Genomic DNA, 7,148 nt, shown 5'->3' with positions numbered 1-7,148 from the left:
AGAGGGGGGGGGGGGGGATAGGAGGATGGTTTAGGTGGATGAATTGTGGATGATTGAGGTGGAAGACGACATGTGTTGGTGGTGGAGAGGGAGGAGGTAAATGGTGGATGATGGAGGTGGGGGGGAGAGGGTAAACGGTGGATGATGGAAGGGGGGAGAGGGTAAACGGTGGATGATGGAGAAGGGGATAGGGGGGGAGGGGAGAGTGGATACATGATTGGAATAAGGGTGTGAATAGGTTGATTGTGGCGGTGGATAGGTGGATGACGGAAGTGGAGGAGGTGTAATATTTTGCTATTCTTATCGCTTCGTTTCCGGATTTTACAGGTCGTAAGATATGGTGTAAATGTGTTTTTTTTCCATTTTTCCTTTTCCGTCCTTACGCCTCCTCCTCTTCCTTCCTTCCATCGTTCCTTTCTTTTTTTTCCGTTTCTCTACCTCCATTTGCCCTTATCTTGTTCCTCTCCTTTCTCTTCTCTCCTCTTTCATCTTCCGTTCTCTCTTCTTCCTTCTGTCTCCTCTCTTTCCCTCCTTCTTTCACCTTTTATTTTCTTTTTCCTCCTGTCTACTTTATTCATTCCTCCTACCGGATGCAAACTAATCGGAGGTTTATCAAGAAAGGAAGTTCTGATACGTGCATACCACCGCGCGCGCTCTTACGTGTGTGTGTGTGTGTGTGTGTGTGTGTGTGTGTGTGTGTGTGTGTGTGTGTGTGTGTGTGTGTGTGGGGTGTGTGTGGGTGTGGTGTGTGTCTGTGTGTGTCTGTGCTGTGGGGTCTGAAGAGAGGAGAGAGAGAGAGAGAGAGAGAGAGAGAGAGAGGAGAGGAGGAGAGAGAGAGAGAGAGAGAGAGAGAGAGAGAGAGAAGAGAGAGAGAGAGAGAGAGAGAGAGAGATCGCGTGCGTGCGGTGTGTGTGTGTGTGTGTGTGTGTGTGTGTGTGTGTTGTGTGTGTGTGTGTTGTGTGTGTGTGTGCTGTGTGAGTTGTGTGGTGGAGAGTGAGAGAGGAGAAGAGAGAGAGAGAGAGGAGAGGAGAGAGCGAGAGATGAGAGAGAGAGTGAGAGAGAAAGAGATGTGTGTAGAGGAGAAGAGCGATGAGAGGAGAGAGAGGAGAGAGAGAGAGAGGAGAGAGAAGCGTGTGTGTGTGTGTGTTGTGTTGTGTGTGTGTGTGTGTGTGTGTGTGTGTGTGTGTGTGTGTGTGTGTGTGTGCGCGCGTGCGTGCGCGCTGCTCGCATGTGTGTGTGTGTGTGGGTACTTCTAATATGTACACTTGGGCTTCGATGTGAGGGGGAAGTTACATCTCTCATGGATGTTGTAAAGGATCATTGTTAATATTTCGAACTTGATGGTGACGTTACCTTTAATGCGCTAACGAACGAAGATGTATCTAGGATTCGTTTGGCTTGCTAGCGATATCACTCTGCCAGTTTTGTTCGGTACGTTTTTCACGACAGATGTTTGTTTGTCCATTTTTTTGTATCATTAATTGATAAATAAGGTAGCGAGCGTTTAAAGTTTGGTTTGTTGATCGACCGCTGTGTTTCTTCTTCTTCTCCTCTCTCTCTCTCTCTCCCTCCCTCTCTCTCTCTCTCTCTCTCTCTCTTCTCTCTCTCTCTCTCTCTCTCTCTCTCTCTCTCTCTCTCTCTCTCTCTCTCTCTCTCTCTCTCTCTCTCTCTCTCTCTCTCTCTCTCTCTCTCTCTCTCTCTCTCTCTCTCTCTCTCTCTCTCTTTATATCTACCCAACTGTTTACCTACCTTACTTTATCTTTATATCATCTACTTATCTCTCATTCCAACTTAAACTCGAGAGAAAATTATTTCACTCCTTTCTTCCTCTCACCTTCCCCGATCACTCTTTTCCTTACCCCTCAGCTTGTCGCAGTTTCCCCTCTCCCCACTTGCACACCCTTCCTCTCTTTCCCTTACTGTTTCCCTCCCTCCCTTCCTCCCTTCCTTTCCCTCCCTTCCTTCCTTCCTTCCTCCCTTTCCTTCCTTCCTTCCCTTCTTTTCCCCCCCCCTCCCTTCTTTCCTTCCTCCCTGTCCCCTTCCCTCCCTCCCTCCCTCCCTCCCTCCCTCTCTCCCACGTTCCCTCCCTCCTTTCCTCTCTCCCTCCCTCCTTCCCTGCCTCCCTCCCTCCCTCCTTTCCTGTCTCCCTCCCTCCCGCCCATCCTCCCTTTCCCCTTCCCTCCTTCGGTCCCTTGGTCTAGTATTTCACGAGAAGGGGAATGTCTCCCCATCTTGACAGCGTACTTCTGCGTTCGATCTCTTGTTAATTGACTCGAGAACCGAAATTCTAACAGAAACTTCCGTGTTCATTTTACTTGTTTATTTGTTTTATTTTGTTGATTTCTTTGTTTGTCTTCATAGTTTATTCGCCTTCTTAGTTTGTTCGTCTTTTTGTTTGTTTGTTTGCGTATTTATTTGTTTGCCTGTTTATGTTTATGTATATTCTCTTTTTTATTTAGCTTTTTAAAAAATTTATTCTGCTATTTCTTTATCCCTCTTTGCATTTATCTCCGTATTTATTTACCTCATTTAAGAATTTCTTTGTTTGTTTTGTTTAATTATTTCCCCAAGGGTTGAGCATCCTTTCTAAATTTTCGTGTTTTCTTTGGGTTTGCTTCATTTGCGTCACGGAATTAATTCTATTTCCGTGATCTTTCTTCGTCTTCCTTATTTGCAAGTTGCAAAAAGTCCTCTCCTTTCCCTCCCCTCCCATCCCCTCTTCCCTCTCTCCCTTCCCCTCTTCCCTCTCTCCCTTCCCCTCTTCCTCTCTCCCTTCCCACCCTTTCTGCTTCTCCCCTCACTTCCTTCCCATCCCTCCTCTCCTTTCACTCCCACCTCCCCCTTCCCCCGCTCCCATCCCTCCTCCCTCTTCCCATCCGCCCCCCTCCCGTTTGCCATATCATTGGGCATCTCTACAGATCCCTCGTCATTCGCCTTGCATAGGGAAGGGGCAGGCAGTGCGAGGTGGAATGAGGAGGAAAATGTCCTTAAAATCAATCTGCGCTTAGAGGGAGACGAGAGAGAGGAAGAAAGAAGGGGAGGTAGAGTGAGTGAGAGTGTGTGAGTGAGTGAGTGAGTGATTGAGTGAGTGAGTGAGTGAGTGAGTGAGTGAGTGAGTAAGTGAGTGAGTGAGAGAGTGAGTGAGTGAGTGAGTGAGTGAGAATGAGGGAGGAGAGGAGAGAGAGAGGAGAGAGAGAGAAGGGGGCGAGAGAAGAGAGAGGGGGGCCCAGAGAGGAGAGAGAGGGGGAAGAAGGGGGCGAGAGAGAGAGAGGAGAGGAGGGGCGAGAAAAGAAGAGAGGGGGGGGAGAGGAGGAGAGAGAGAGAGGGGCGAGAGAGAGAAGAGGGGCGAGAGAGAGGAGAGGGGAGAGAGAAGAGGGGGGGGAGAGGGGAGAGGGAGAGAGAAAAGAGGCGGGGAGAGGGGAGGGGAGAGAGGGGGGACGAGAGAGAGGAGGAAAGAGAGGGAGAGAGAAGAGAGAGAGGGGAGAGGAGAAAAGAGAGAGAGGGGGAGAGAGAAGAGAGAGAGAGGGGAGAGAGAGGGGAGAGGGGAAGAAGGGAGAGGAGGAAAAAGAGAGGAGAAGAGAGAGAAGAGAGGGAGAGAGAGGGGAAGAGAGGGAGAGAGAGAGAGAAAAAGAGGGAGGAGAGAGAGAGAGAGAAGATGGAGAAGAGAGAGATAGAGAGAAAGAGAGGAAGAGCGAGAGAGAGAGAGAGAGAGAGAGGAAAGAGAGGGAGGGAGGAGGAGGGAGAGAAAGAGGAGGGAGAGAGAGAGGAAAAAAGAGAGGGAGGAGAGAGAGAGAGAGAGAGAAAGAGAGAGGAGAAAGAGAGAGGAGAGAGACGGGAGAGAGAGAGAGGAGGGGGGGGAGAGAGAGGGAGAGAGAGAGAGAGAGAGGAAAGAGGGGGGGGGGGAGAGAGAGAGAGAGAGGGGGGGAGAGAGAGAGAGGGGGGAGAGAGAGGGGGGGAGAGAGAGAGAGAGAGAGAGAGAGTGAGAGAGGACGAGCGATATATAAAAAAAAAAATCTTATCGGAACAGGATAGTGTTCGATTTGACATGTGTAGTCAGTGTTGTCACGAAGCTGATATTTTCAGCAGATACGGAAACATCCGGCTAAACGACGGACTTGCCAGTAGCGAGTCTCTCTCGTCGCGAGTAATGTTTTTTAGTGCTTGATCATCGGTTAAGGAAGCTTGGAAATAGAAAAAGGAAATTATCAAGAAATGGATATATTCCCGGTTTCTTTACGAATGTTTATCTAAAGGAGAAACCGAAAAAATACCGCGGAAACGTCGCTAAATCAGCTTAAATCCTGCTCGAAAACACATGCATTAGAGAATTTTTTTCCTATTCTTGTTCCATCCACAGAGAAAGGGATATTAAGCGTAGTGTTTTTGCTGCCTTGTTACCGCAGCTGCTCCTATTAGCTCAGCACACAATATTGTCCCTGAGGAGTAAGTAATAACCCATTAGGAAGATAATCTTGTACTCGTGGATCTTTTCTGTCTGTAAACATGGTCGTATTATGCGCAAAGATGTGATACGATGTTTTATTCAAAGATATCCATGGGTGCGGCAGGAAGAAATGCAGTGAAATTCATAGTTTTTGAAAGAATAAAAAAGTGAAGAAGGAAATAAGACGTCATACAAAGTAATACTTGCAAACCCATGCTTGCGTGAGATAACAATAGAAAAGAAATATATAAATATATATACTTTTTAACTATAAAAAGCTTTATAAAAGAACAATCTATCCCAGATTGATAATTGGTAGTATTAGCATGTCAGCTACTTTTTCTCAATTTTAATTCGACAGCGAATCTCGTACTCGACCGCAAAAAAAAAAAAAAACACCTAAATCTCGAATTCACTTCACAAGATTGTTCATCATTAGGTACCAGACGTTATAACTAACATTAAACTAACTTCCTGTTGTAGGAAATGCAGACTGCTTTTGTTTAGTGTTTGTGTCCTCATAAAAGGTAGCCCGAGTGTTCCTGTACCCGCATGCTGGTAGGTGTGGTTCGAGATAACACCTGTCACACCAGGCCGTTGCCAAACACGCCGGAACCAATGGCGTTACTGCTTTTGGTGTTATTATTGTTGTTGTTATGGTTGTTATTGTTGTGTTTGTTGGTGGCGGTGGTGAGGGCGGAGTTGTTTTATAGGATTCGTTGTCCTGATAGATTCATTGGCTTCTTAAGAGTGATATTGCGATTATCATTTTTGTTAGTATTATTTTTATTATCATGACTATTATAATTATTGTCGTTATTATCGGTAATTAATATTAGTATTATGATGATGATGATGATGATGATGATGATGATGATGATGATTGATGAGGAATTGTATATATGTGATGTATATGATGATGATTGATTGATGATTGATTGATTATATTATTATTATTATTATTATTATATTATTATATTATTTATATTATTATTATTATTATATTATTATTTTATTAATTATTATTATTATTATATATTATTATTATTATTATTATTATTATATTATTATTATTATTATTATGATTATGATTATTACTATTATTGTAATTATTACCATCATCATCATCATTATCAGAGTTTATACCTAGATCCAGTTCCTTTTTTTGATGAGTTCCAAATTCAAGTCAGAAAGGATTTGATTAGATATATGAATTAGGAAAGGAGAGAGCCAAGATTAGCACTTACCGTGCCTCCCCCCCCCCTCGTTTACGCCCCCCTCTTCTCCTCCTCCGTTCACATGGGCTCTCTGACAACAGCCGTTACGATATCAGTGTTTGTCACGCACACACACCTCAGGTTCGGAGACAGATAGTGCGTGCGCGAGATTGCGAGAGTGAGACAGAATGATATAATAGTCTGTTGATTTTCTTTTAATTTGTTTAGTTATTGATTTCATTGTTTATTTGTACGTTTTTTTCCTTCTTCATATGCTCGTGTTTGACTCAGGAAGAGGGTTTGACTGTGTGAAGGAGCGAGGGTTGGAGGCGAGTTACTGGCGTTGGGCTGTCTGCGTTATTAGTCGTGTTGCGATAAGGGAGCCTCCGCTCTCGGTGCACTTTGTGTGCCTGAACTTGTGCATGCAGGTGTGTATGTGTATGTTTACATCGATTATATACTATATATGCTCCTCACATTTTCCAGTTCGTTATTGGTTCTTATTGCGAGTTGAATGAAGTGCTAAAAGCTATGCAATTTTCTGGCGTATAAGGAACAATGAACGTGAAATCCGCTCGCGAGACCTAGAGACCGAGGAGCTCGAGCGCACCACAAGCCTTTCGGCGGGACGGCGATCGCGCCAGACGCTGCCATGGAGCACAGCAGGCTGGCCAAGATGCCGCTCGGCTCGTCGCTGGCGTCGCTGAAGCAGCGCGCGAAAGGCCGCAACAAGCCGCGGCTGGGCGGCGGCGAGGCCAAGGCGCTCAACCGCAGGAAGAGCCTCAGCGCCTCGGACCTGCCGTCGCTGGGCGCGGGCGCGGGCATGTTGGCGGCCAAGTCCGTCGTGCCCGAGAACGAGCTGGCGCGGCAGGCGCGCTCCGATCACTCGTCGCACTCCAGCCTGCTGAGCAGTCAAGCGGGGCGCACCAGCCACTCCGTCGCCGGCAGCATCGGCGACCTCATGAACTCCGGAGAGTTCCGAACGAGCCCGGGCGGCAACTGGTCGCCGCGGGCGTGCTCGCCCATCACGCTCTCTATGGTCAATGTCAACGAGCGTAAGAGCACAGAGTCCCTGCGCCCGCGTTCGGCCTCTCCCCGCCAGCAGCGCCGCCTGCAAGCCGGCGGCGCTGCTGGCGCCCACGCACACTCGCATGAGACACTGGCGCCATCGCCGGAGATCTGCGTCTACGCCTCGGATGCGGACGAGGCAGACGGCGGCGGCGACGCAGCGTCACGCAGGGAGGGCGCCTGGGACGAGGCCGCGCGAAGTGAAGTCAGCGGCCGCGACATGAGGCCACCGCCGCAAGGGAACTTCCGCACGATGAACGGAAGGCTGTGCCGCCCCTCGGACGCCAACGGAGACTTGTCTCGGGGCACTGTGAGGCCCGTGCCACAGCGCTACATGGAGCACCAGGTGACCATCGCCGTGGAGCCGCCGTGCCCGTGCCCCGAGTGGGAGGGCACGGACGCTCTCCACGACAGCCTGG

This window comes from Penaeus monodon, chromosome 10, assembly GCF_015228065.2.
Source record: "Penaeus monodon isolate SGIC_2016 chromosome 10, NSTDA_Pmon_1, whole genome shotgun sequence".
Taxonomy (NCBI): Eukaryota; Metazoa; Arthropoda; class Malacostraca; order Decapoda; family Penaeidae; genus Penaeus; species Penaeus monodon.
Note: the sequence above shows the minus strand (reverse complement) of the source record.